The sequence below is a fragment of the Podarcis tiliguerta genome, assembly GCF_965153285.1.
Source record: "Podarcis tiliguerta genome assembly, chromosome: 11".
NCBI lineage: Eukaryota > Metazoa > Chordata > Lepidosauria > Squamata > Lacertidae > Podarcis > Podarcis tiliguerta.
Window position 1 is genome coordinate 15,118,934 of NC_139544.1, and position 11,837 is coordinate 15,130,770.

Genomic DNA, 11,837 nt, shown 5'->3' on the forward strand with positions numbered 1-11,837 from the left:
ATGTGGTGCCTTCCATAGTTCTAGTTACAGGTAGGTAGCCGTGTTGGTCTGCTGTAGTCGAAACCAAACCAAAACAAAACAAAAAAAATCCTTCCAGTAGCACCTTAGAGACCAACTAAGTTTGTTATTGATATGAGCTTTCATGTGCATGCACACTTCTTCAGATACTAATCTGAAGAAGTATGAATCTGAAGAAGTGTGCATGCACACGAAAGCTCATACCAATAACAAACCTAGCTGGTCTCTAATGTGCTACTGGAAGGATTTTATTATTATTATTATCATCAGGCAAACTCTCCAAGGCAGGACAGTCTCAGCAACTTCAGCAAGGGCTGCAGAAGCCACCTCTTTCTTCCACACCATACTGCAAAACACTCTTTGGACCCATTCACACCATACATTTCATTGGTTTCGCAAGCTAACTTTTAATATTAGCCCCCTTCCAGGTCATGATCTGAAGGCAAATGATACCACGATCTTGCTGGGTAGGGTTGAGAGAGACCCCTCTTTGAAATCCTTGAGAGCCATTGAGAGCCATTGCCAGTCAGTATAATCATCTTCTTCTTCTTTTGCAATCACTTGTAGCAGAGTAAGATTGTCTTCCATGAACACGGTCTTTACAGTGAGTCTGTAAGTGACTGCAGAGTCCAGTTGTGGATCCACATGTCCTTCCACATCGGGGGCATGGGTTTCCGGGTGGGAGTTGATCATGGTGAGGGTTTGCCAAGCGTGCCTTCCTCTTAGCATGTTTCTTGTCCTGAGTTTGAGCATCTTCAAAACCCACGACGCCTTTGGTAAAGGCTGTTCTCCAATTGGAGCGCTCGCAGACCTGTGTTTCCCAATTGTCAGTGTTTATACTACATTTCTAAAAGATTTGCCTTGAAAGAGTCTTTAAACCTCTTTTGTTGACCACCAGCATTACGCTTTCCATTTTTAAGTTTGGAACAGAGTAGTTGCTCTGGAAGATGATAAATCAGGCATCCGCACAACATGACCAGTCCAACGAAGTTGATGTTGAAGAATCATTGCTTTGACACTGGTGATCTTTGCTTCTTCCAGTACCCTTTCATTATGGTATGACTTTGATCTTAATCCAGTTTCTATATATTGGGAAGAATATATCTAACTATAGCAGCAAAAACTATTAGTCTTGCTGCCCGGGTTCAGCCATTATTATTATTATTATTATTATTATTATTATTATTCTTCAACATCAGACCAAAATACTGTATATCGGCTATAGTTTGGCACTTAGTAAATGCTTCCTAAAAGGGAAAGGAAACACTGAACAGATGAGTGCAAAAGTTTTTATCTGAGAGAGAAAATTCTTGAATAATGGAATCTAGCAAGTAAAATTGCTTCATATCAGGAACAAATTATCATTATTTTCCTAGTAGCACTAGACTCCTTCAGAAATATGAGGTCAGTAAAATTTTAGCTCTAATACTGATTAGATTAATACTTTGTTGGGAAATCACTTTTTATATTTGTGTATCAGCTATGGAAACCTTACTGATATGTTTCACATCAGGAATAATTAACAGTGACAAGCTAAAATTAAACCCTCTTAGAAACTTAGTGCTAAACTTCTGGCATTTTGAAGGGCAGCCCCTACCCCTGGAGATGTTGTGATCATGTCTTGTGTCTGTATTCGTGTCCCTATATCTGGTTTTACTATATGTTCTGACAAATGCTTAAATTCAGCTAAAGTAAGAGTACAATCCTATGCATGTCTGCTCTGAAGTATGTGCCATTGATTCCAATAGGAATTACTCTCAAGTAAGCGTGCTTAGGTTTGCAGCTTCAGTATTGTACTTATGCAACAGGCACCCTTGTGATAGATGTTAATACAGATTGGCTGAATGGTGTCAGAGTCTTTCACTAACAGCAAGCAGACAATGGAAAATGCTTTTTAAAATGATTTTTAATTCCAAGCCTTTGAGATGGTCCAGGCTAGGCATTCAAACACATAAATTGAATCTGGTTGCCATGATAATAGATGACTGTTGCTGCTTTCTGTCTCATATTATTACTATTCCTATTATTATTTTACATTTTGCAAACTAAAATTGCCAATTTGATACTTGAACTGCGCAGTAACTCACAATAGGTACAATCCAGTACCGTTGAAATGATTTGTGGGTTTGCCATTCATTCGAGTTTATCCCATTTTGGTTACCTTGAAATGCTTTAGTGTTTTTATACAATTTTTCGTGGTTTTATATGGCAGACACATTGGGAGACAGAACAACATGTCAATCACAGTAATCAGGTACAGTCTGCCTTCCTGCACAGAGCTTCTGAAAACTAATGCACACAGAATTGCTCCCTTTTAGACAAACATAATTATCCTTCTCTCAAAAATATTGGAGAGAAAAATAGAGTAGTGTTACTAATGAAACCACGTCTACTCAGATAGCAAAAAGACTGGGAAGTGGTGCTCTACCCAATATTTCTTGTTCTGATATAGGCGTGACACCTCTTTCAGAAATTTAATTGTTTAGATTTTAAGCCCATCCTCATCTCAGGGCCACTTTACTTTCTTACTCCTGCCCACCCTCTTTGAGGAAGCCCTGGGGCAGGTAGACGGGGCATGTCATCCATGAGTGTGATGCCGCTGGGGTCGAGGAACAGGAGGTGGCAAGTACCCTGTAGTGGTTAGCATCCAGCAGTGGTGAACGCTGGGTGCCAGGCAGCGGTGATGGACAGGAGATGGGAGATGGCCCCTGGCCCCTCCTTAGAACTTAGGCAGGAGGGTGATTTGATCAGTGCTAGCAATGACGTACTTGCAGTTGAATGAAGGGAACTAGTTAAAAAATCTCTGAAGAAGAAGAAGAAGAAGAAGAAGAAGAAGAGTTTGAATTTGATATCCCGCCTTTCACTCCCCTTCAGGAGTCTCAAAGCGGCTAACAATCTCCTTTCCCTTCCTTCCCCCACAACAAACACTCTGTGAGGTGAGTGGGGCTGAGAGACTTCAAAGAAGTGTGACTGGCCGAAGGTCACCCAGCAGCTGCATGTGGAGGAGCGGAGACGCGAACCCGGTTCCCCAGATTACGTGACTACTGCTCTTAACCACTACACCATACTGGCTCTCTAAGTACATCTGAGAGCAATTCTCCTAATTGCAGGGTAAACCAAAGGTGAATTGTATTCATTTTGGGGCAGCAGTTTGAATGATTTCAAGTTCATCTTCATCTTCACACACAGAAGGGGGAGGGGGCTCACGGCTTTCATGTAAAAAGAAAAAAAGGCCATATATAAGAAAGTTAGAAAGCAAAATGTGGAGGCAACGATCTAAGGCTTATTCGGCAGATGCAAAGTTGCTGCTGCTGCTAGTCACTTAATCACTGCTGCTAAGCAATCAGAAGGAAGGAGTGTGAGGCATTTCACGTGTCTTTCCCACCAAAGAGATTTGCTCTGTTCTAACAGGAGCCACTGGCAGCAAGAAGTACAGACAAAGGAAAAAAGCAAATAATGCCTTGTGCCTTTAACAGCTGTTTCACTGGTGTTAGAGACTTGTGGAAGTCAGTTGGTAGTTCACCACACCTCAACCAGTGTGATATATCAGCAGAGGATGCAGAGCCCCAGCAGATACAATGGTACCTCAGGTTACATATGCTTCAGGTTACAGACTCCGCTAACCCAGAAATATTACCTCGGGTTAAGAACTTTGCTTCAGGATGAGAACAGAAATCGCACAGTGGCGGCACGGCGGCAGCGGGAGGCCCCATTAGCTAAAGTGGTGCTTCAGGTTAAGAACAGTTTCAGGTTAAGAACGGACCTCCAGAACGAATTAAGTACTTAACCCGAGGTACCACTGTACTTCAGAGATTTCCTGTTTCCAGCAGACAGCTTCTTCCAGAGTCCCTGGTTAACAGAAAAACTCCTCTTCTGCACAGTTCAAAGTAATAAAGTGATTTTCATTTTCAGAGACAAGACAAAGCCAGTCCACTGTCCCTCAGACCATGTGGGGGGCTGGACTATATTTTTTTTGGGGGGGAATGAACAAATTCCTATGCCCCACAAGTAACCCAGAGATGCATTTTAAATAAAAGCACACATTCTACTCATGTAAAAACACCCTGATTCCCAGACTGTCTGCGGGCCAGATTTAGAAGGTGATTGGGCTGCATCTGGCCCCCAGGCCTTAGTTTGCCTACCAATGTACAGTGGTACCTTGGGTTAAGAACTTAATTCATTCTGGAGGTCTGTTCTTAACCTGAAACTGTTCTTAACCTGAAGCACCACTTTAGTTAAGGGGGCCTTCCGCTGCTGCCGTGCCGCCACCGTGCAATTTCTGTTCTCATCCTGAAGCAAAGTTCTTAACCCAAGGTACTATTTCTGGGTTAGCGGAGTCTGTAACCTGAAGCATATGTAACCCGAGGTACTACTGTACTAATTTTTGTTTGTTTGTTTTTATTTATACTTTTCAAGTTTATACTTTTCATTAGTTTTACAATCAATTTAACATTTCAAAATTTAGCTTCCTTCCCCCTCTTTCTGCGGTTCCTTATATATATATATTTTATATCTTCTGCATATCGAAATTCATTAAATTTGCTCGTTTAATTATCTACTTTAAATACATACTCCTGTGGAACTGCAGGTTATTGCAATAATGTTACTGTTTTTATCTGTTTACAATTTATCTGTAAATATTCAATAAACCATTTCCATTCTTTTATTTTATATATAAAAAAGTTTGTTATCTTGATTTCTTATATTTCCTGTAAGTTTCACCATTTCTGCATATTCCATGAGTTTTTGTATCCAGTCTTCCTTTACTGGGACTTCTGCTTCTTTCCACTTTGGGGCAAGTAGCATTCTTGCTGCTGTAGCAGCATACATAAATAAATTTCTATACAATTTAGTCCACTACATATATATATATATATATATATATATATATATATATATATATATGGTCTTTGAAGTATAGATACATATGGACGGAAAGATCCAGTAACAGAATCACCATGCTAGCTAACGCTGCTGTGTAAAACCCACAGCCTCTTCCCCTGACTCTCACAGATTCAGAATCAGACCCTGGCAGCATCAGGACATGCAACAAGACAGGATGCTACCATGTTGAAAACAATGCCCTACAGCAGGGACGTCCAACTCCCAAGAGACAGCAATCTACTCACAGAAAAAAACAACTGGCAGTGATGAACCCCTTTGGGGGGGGATTGTTGAGCTTTTTTTAAGGAGGAAAGTTCCGTTTTGGGGGATTCAGGCAAAATTTCACCTATTATACCTAGTAAAAAGGCTTCTGGTTTTATAACAGATGTATTTTTAAACATTTTCTTTAATTCATCATATATCATTTCCCAGAAAGCCTTTACCAATGTGCATGTCCACCACATATGGTAGAAAGTACCCTCGCTCTCTTTACATTTCCAACACAGTTTTGAACTTGTTTTGTACATTTTAGCAATTTTACTCAGTGTTGGATACTAACGATACATCATTTTCGTATAATTTTCTTTCAACGAACAGCATGCAGTAAACAAATTCTTCCCTTTTGGTGGAAAAGTCCACAGCACTTTTGGACGAAGCAGGGCAAGGTGGAGAAGAAGGGACAGTCTGAAGTGGGATTGCTCAATAGTGATTTAAAACATGTTTTGTTTTGATTTTAAATTGGAAAAGGCTGCAGAAAGAAAAACAAAACAAATGCAAGCCATCAGGGTCTTTTAAAGCCAGCTCAGTGGCACTCTCCGCAGCTAATTACTGAAGTCTGATATTTCTCCGTTAGCCACTGAGGACAGCTAAATGTGTTTGTCTTGACACCTCCCGAGTTTTGAGGGTCTCTGCTAATCCTGTGGTGGCAAAATTCTCACTTCCCTGAATCCTCAATGATAACATCCCTAATGATCACACTAATCATAGCAACATGTTCTATATGCAGCATTTTTGCAACAATCAAACTTGATAACAGCTCTTAGCCCCCGACCGATATCCCTGTGATATCACCTTGCTAAAATAAAAAGCTGCTACAAAACAGGGACTAATGAATACATCTTGATGAAATCTATGATTCTGAGTCAGTTCTTCCCAAAGGCTGCCGGGATGACTTTATGTCTCCGAAATTGTGGTTGCACCAAGAAAAAGTGAAATTGCGGAACGTTGATCATTCACCCCTTCTCATTATAATTCAGGCTGCATATTCACAAAACCTGTAGGCACCTCAGCATTCGAGATAATTTCTGTATAGCCGAGTCTCCTTCTCTCGCCTTTATTAATTTCCTGGTCTCAGTCTAGCTTACAATACTGAGCAGGCCTCACCATTCCCTTTTCCTAATGTCTACCTTTCTAGATCCTGAAATACAGACCATAGCTGTCAACAGAGGCCAACCAGAGAATATTGAGAAGCAAAGCAGCTAGTAAGCCTGATCTTTACTGATCTGTTGCAACAGGGTGCTCCCCTCACATGCAGGAAAGGAGGAGAACCCCGAACAAAGGTCTGCCTGCCCTTATTATATAGACATTTTAAATTCTCTGCCCTGGAACTCAAGACCACCCCTCTATACATCATACATACATCACAGAAGGGGTGTAACCCAAGACCACCCCCCACAAACATCATACCTACATCACAGAAAAGGTGGTCTACAACAGAAATTTGAATGTTGTTCTTTTTCCTGTCTGCCAGGTTATCTGATAATGCCTTATCTGATTGCCTTTCCTGGTAGTCTGTCACCCTTTGGTGATTTCCCAATTCCTGAGACAATGGGAAGGCTCCCTGACCCCCTTCCTCCTTGCAGAGAAAACATTTGGTCAGTTTGGGAGTCAAAATGGTTTCAGGTCAGTCTTCCTGTGATGATCTATGTACGTGCTTGGTTGGTACATTTATGAAGATTTATTTTATATATAAGACCTTATTATTACAAAATCCTGAGCAGAACCCGAGGCATCTGAGGCATGGAAATTGAAGTTGCTTGGGACAAGAGTCCTGGGTTCCTCCAAAACCACAACAGAGACAGCCTTGGCCAGGTCAGTCCGGGATATTGGTGGGCAGCAGGATAGTCAGAGTACCCCCAACTTATCTCCTTAACCCCAAATCATTTTCTGGTGTGATTCAAGCTCCTGAATAGAGAGGTTTCCTACTATCTGCAAAACAAATCAAAACACGTGACAAGATACATATGCAGGGGATGCTCAGGATTCCCAAAATCGTTAGCATCGCTTTTGTTTTCTTCAGGCGGCAGGTTTGAAAGTGTGATAGGAATTTCGAGGTCTTAGATCTATGGAAATGTTCATAAATGTACTAACCAAGAACGTACATAGATCAGCACAGGAAGACCAACCTGGAACCATTTTGATTCCTAAACTGACCAAATGTTTTCTCTGCAAGGTCAAAGTGGGAAACCTCCCCATTGTCTCTTTCCTCACAAATCCTGTCTTAAGGGCACATTTAAGATATGAATAGGGTGTGAGCCTGTGACCTGGCCCAGGAACTAAGTATTTATCACTACAAAAGAATGGCCGGGCTCCCCAGGCAATCCAATCAAGTAACTTGCCAGACAGGAGATAAACAACAACAGGAGAAAAACAATATTCAAATTTCTGTTTTAGACCGCCTTTTCTGTGATGTAGGTGTGATGTATCTGAGGGGTGGTCTTGATCTACAGGGTGGCAATTTCAAAAGTCTTTATAAGACCTTGCACGCCATTTTTCTGGGTCCCTCCTCTCTCCTGCGGGTGAGGGGAGCACCCTGTTGCAACAGATCAATAAAGATCAAGCTTACTAGCTGCTTTGCTTCTCAATGTTCTCTGGTTGGCCTCTGCTATTTTCTCCTACCAATAGGGAACCTATGTAAGGACTCTATATGGGCTCTTAGATACCCCATAAGGGAAAAGGGCAATTTTTGTTTAAAACAAAAGCAGTGACAAAACAAATAGCAAATTGATTTTGTAATTAATTGATAACTGTTTATATAGACCCATATTAAAGCAGTAGAAAATATTCAAAATTAGGATCACTTGTGCAGTTCATGTTTTGTTTTGTTTTCTTTATCCATAATACACTGTAATACTACTGCCCTCTTCTGGATCAAAGGGAAGATGACAAAGACGTTGGCGTGGAATCTTTGTGTCTCATTTATTAATACACTGTATATGCAGGTGTGCGCAAGGCATTGGAAAGAGGAAAAACCCATTGAGAGAAGTTCCCGGGTTTCTGCAAAGTTGTATATATATATGAAAAAGGCTGGCTCTGCTGAGAACGTTTTCTTTTTTCCCCCTCCCCCCCTTTATGATGATTATTAATTTTATACAGTCTTAACATCAGGTTTTACAATCATAATAACCCAAATACAGTCAAGAGCATATTTCATATGTTTTCAATTGTACCGATTTTCACTGAGAACATCTTCAAGGGAGTAGGAGTCGATGGCACCTCGCGGATCCGTATTGCTCTGACAACTTGCGACATTCTCATCTAAAGCAAATATGACTGTAGATAAGATGAAGGAAGCCAATGAGAGGGGGAAATTGTTTTCATTCGAAAACGATGTCTTACACCTGCAAAATGCCCCCTGCAACGTTTGGCAGTGCAAACCCCATGTTTAACGAAAGATTAAAAAATGAGCCCTCAATTTTGGTTTTCACCAAAATTCCAACATATTCTGATTCCCCTGAAAATGGTGCCAAATACCTGCAAATTGGGCGCTGCAAACACCACGTTTCCAAGTCGGCCAAAAAAAATGTGTTGGAGTCTAGAAGAAACTTGAAAATGGTCTTGAACAAGTTGCTAGGCAACAGAAAATTTCCCCAGCAACAGGTGTCCTTATAGGTCATGTGATTGACTAAGTCTGGGTCAGTAAATGAGCGTGTGAATGAGTCAGCAATAGGTTTCTGGCCAGATGACAAAAATAAGAAAAGATTATGTTGCTTTATTTGTTTGCTTGTTTATTTATTTATTAATGACCAGTGTAAAGTTTTGTAAATAGTAAAGACTCTGAGAAAGAGAACCAAATGGTGTTTATTCCTGTAATGGAAATTTCACTAAGAGATAGCTGGAATGCTGCTGCTGTAAAGAATTACCGTATTTTTCGCTCCATAGGGCTCACCGGACCATAGGGTGAAATCAAGGGGGAAAATCTTATTTCCCCTCAGCCCCAAAGAGCAGCGTACAGGCTGCGCACAACCTCTCCCTGCCGGAGGGGTTGTACGTGGCCATGGCACAAGCCAAGACAGCGAGCGGAGGAGTCCCTCCTCCGGCTTCCAGGCAGGCGCGTGGTTGAAGGGGCGCTGCACAGTTCTCCCTCTCCCGGCTTCAGTCTTGCTCTCCCGGCTTCAGCTAAAGGAACCCGGAGTTCAGCGCAAGGAGCCTGCATTCGCTCCATAGGACGCACACACATTTCCCCTTAATTTTTGGAGGGGAAAAAGTGCGTCCTATAGAGCGAAAAATACGGTAGAAGATGCAGGGAAACTTTTCTGTAAACGGAACTCTGCTGCAGAAAGAAATTGAAACCCAAAAAAAGATGCTCACGGACCAACACAGCTGTTGCAGAGAAAGAGAAAATGTCAAAGATGGAACTCTAGCTTTGCAGTGAAAAGCGGCTCCTGTATTAAAAGCTCTTTGGGACTCAATACTGGGGGGAAGCAAAGCACAAGACAGTGCTTTTTGCCAGGGAAAAAAGCAGAGAGATTTCCCCAGGAACAGAAAGAGCGATGCTGCTGTCTCACACCTGAAGCCCTGCAGCTCTCAACTTCCTCTCGAAACTTCAAAGTCAAATATCATCAACGGCATATGCTGTTAATCAGAGGTGATGATATCGGATAACTCTTTGGAGAATGAAAAATCAAGCTTTCAAACATATGTATTCAAGCAGGGGCAGGGGAACATGCCAAACGGTATCGACATGAGAAAGCTCCATTGGTCCACTTCTGTCATTCATTCCGTCATTCATTGCGTCATTCTCTTTTGAGAGCTCATGGAAGCTTGTGCCCCAGTACAGTGATACCTTGGTTCTCAAACACCTTGGTTCTAAAACCCTGAAAACCCGGAAGTGTTCCGGTTTTCGAACGTTTTTTTGAAGCCGAACATCTGATGTGGCTGCCGGCTATTGTTTCTGGGCCGCCTGCACCAATCAGAAGCCATGCCTTGGTTTTCGAACATTTCAAACAGACTTCTGGCACGGATTAAGTTTGGCACTTTTGTTTTTGCTATTTATTTTGTGTTTTTGAGGCTTTTTCGGTTAACTTGTTTTTGTGACTGTGTGGAACCCATTTCAGCTATTGATTGTGTGACTGCAGAAATGGATAAAAGCTCCTCATCTAAACATTGACTATCATCAGTGCACGTAAGAAGAAAAAAAGTTAATTTTTTTATCATCTACAATACTGTCTTATTTATTTTATAGTACAGTACATTGATTATTGCTTTCATTTTACGGCTCAGTGGTCTCAATAGACAGTAAAATTCATGTTAAATTGCTGTTTTAGGGGTTGTATTTGAAAGTCTGGAACGGATTAATCTGTTTTGCATTACTTTACTTTCTGTGGGAAATCACACCTTGGTTTTGGAACACTTCCGGAATGGATTCAGTTTGAGAACCAAGGTACCACTGTACTTAAATTTGTGGGCATTTTAGCAGTTTCAGGAAGGCTGGCTAGCATGATACAGATGCAACTCCCATCTCACATTCTGATATTATTCAGTTAATGGCAGCTCCATTAACAGATGGATTTGGGCTGCCGTTTACCCAGCTTCCATTTGGGCTACACAGGGCGATCAAGATTCTCACGGGATGAAAAGCCGTTCTAAACAGGTAATCCGTATCATTTCTGCCATGGTTGAAAAAGCAGCTTGGGGAAGAATATTTTGAACGGGAAATGTCTGAAAGGCGATGATAGCTGCCTGTTACGTATGTTATACGTTATAGGGCTCCCCCAACTGTTGGTTTACCCTTAGTGTGACTCCCTGCAGACGGGCAGGAGTCGGGATATAGTCTGGTTTCACCCAGTGCCTAAGCCAAACTGCTCACATCTATAACTAATAAAGTTGTGGCCTGTTTTTTGCCCATTAACCTGAATCATCCGTGTCTGTTTCATCTGTGTCTGTTTATTATATAATGGAACTAAGGGGCCCAAGACCTTGCCATGCAAGTGTGGGGGGCTGAATTGGAAGGCATGTTCCCACCTGTCTGTCTCCTTCAGTGCCCAGCTCCATCTCCTTCAAACCCCAGTGAGGATTGAAAGCCTTCTGTCATCACCCCTGCAAGGGGTTCTTCACAAAGGGGCACTTTGAAAGCTCTGTATTTTGCTACGAGTTCCTGGCAATCAGGGCTTCAAATAATATAAGGTAATCGATCGGGAGACAGCCCCAAGCTCCTGTCATCTCTGGCCCTTTACAGGTGGGAAATAAAGATCTCGACTGCCAGCCTGAAAAGATTTGAGCCACTGCTATAAGGATGGAGGGGTGGATTTGGGGTGAGCTCTAAGGGGAGGAATAGGGGCTGCCAGGATCTAAGCAGAGTTGGCAAGCAATATGAGGGGTAGAGGCAGCCCCTATTTTTACACATTCCCTTTTCTTGAAGTTTTGCATCAGTAGCTCTTTGGGGATTGGAGTGAGCAGTTGACATCCAACTTTGGAGATTCATGACACTTCAACGGTAAGTGGGATTCAAGGGCAAAGGGGGTTATTGGGTTGTTGTTTTTATTTTTATTATGTATTTTGTGGTTTTCTATCTTGATTTTATTCTGTGAACCGCCCTGAGACCCCCGGGTATAGGGCAGTATATAAATTAAATAAATAAATAATAAAAATCCGCCGTACAAATTTCTTGCGGCTTTGAAACGGCTAGAAATAAAACTGTAATCACGACGTCAAAA